Source organism: Cervus elaphus, chromosome 28, assembly GCF_910594005.1.
Source record: "Cervus elaphus chromosome 28, mCerEla1.1, whole genome shotgun sequence".
Lineage (NCBI taxonomy): Eukaryota > Metazoa > Chordata > Mammalia > Artiodactyla > Cervidae > Cervus > Cervus elaphus.
In genome coordinates, this window is record NC_057842.1 from 39794529 (window position 1) to 39795942 (window position 1414).

At 37.4% G+C, this 1414-nt stretch overlaps 1 non-coding gene across 1 annotated transcript; it reads left to right on the forward strand.

The window, feature by feature from the left end:
- The first annotated feature begins 434 nt into the window (after window positions 1–434).
- On the forward strand, window positions 435–541 carry LOC122685660. The gene has a single exon (XR_006338510.1). It is a non-coding gene; the product is annotated as a U6 spliceosomal RNA (small nuclear RNA).
- Window positions 542–1414: the final 873 nt, after the last annotated feature.

Sequence of the window (1414 nt, forward strand, 5' to 3'; positions counted from 1 at the left end):
ACAGTCTCTTCAATAAGTGGTGATGGGAAGACTGGACAGACAGACACATGTAAAAGAATAAAATTACAACATTCTCTAACACCATACCCAAAAATTTACTCAAAATGGATGAAAGACTTAAATGTATGATCAGACACTATAAAACTTTGAGAGGATAACATGGGAAAAACCCTTGTTGACATAAATCACAGCAAGATCTTTTTTGACCCACTTCCTAGAGTAATGAAAAATAAAAACAAAAATAAATGGGACATAATTAAACTTAAAAGCTTCTTCACAGCAAAGGAAACCACATACAAGATGAAAAGACAATCCCCAGAATGGGAGAAAATTTGTAAAGAAGCAACTGATAAGAGATTAATCTTCAAAATATGCAAATAGCTCATGCAGCTTAATATCAAAACAACAAACAACCCAATCAAAAATGGGTGGAAGTGCTCGCTTCGGCAGCACATATACTAGGATTGGAACGATACAGAGAAGATTAGCATGGCCCCTGTGCAAGGATGACATGCAAATTCGTGAAGCGTTCCATATTTTAAAAAAAAAAAAAAAGAAAAAGAAAAATGGGTGGAAGATCTAAAGAAATATTTCTCCAAAGGAAACACACAGGTGGTCAAGAGGTACATTAAAAGATGCGCAACATCACCAATTATTAGAGAAATGCAAATCAAAACTACAATGAGTTATCACCTCACACCAGTCAGAATGTCTGGTCATCTGGCCATCATCAAAAAAATCTACAGATAACAAATGCTGGAGAGGGTATGGAGAAAAAGAGAACACTCTTGCACTGTTGGTGAGAATGTAAATTGACATAGCCATTATGAAGAACAGTATGGAGGCTCCTTAAAAATATGAAAATAGGACTACCATATGCCCCAGCTACCCCACTACTGGGCACATTCCCTGAGAAAACCATAATTCAAAAAATCGTATGCACCCCAATGTTCTTTGCAATATTATTTACAATATCCAGGACATGGAAGCAACCTAAATGTCCCTCAACAGATGAATGGATAAAGAAGATGTGGTACATATATACAATGGAATATTACTCAAACATTTAAAGAATGAAATTGGGTTGGTAATTTGTAGAGATGAGGATGGATCTAGAGTCATACAGGTGAAGGAAAGTCTGAAAAACAAATATCATATGTTAACATATGTATATGGAATCTTAAAAAAAAGGTTCAGAACCTATTTGACATGCAGAATGGAGACAGATGTAGAGAATACACATGTAGACACAACAGGGGAAGGTGAGGGTGGGATGAATCGGGAGATGAGGATCGACATATATATACTACCGTGTGGAAACCAGATAGTGGGAAGCAGCTGGTTAGCACAAGGAGCTCAGCTCAGTGCTCTGTGATGACCTGGTTGGATGGGGTGAGGGTGGGAGGTAGGTCCA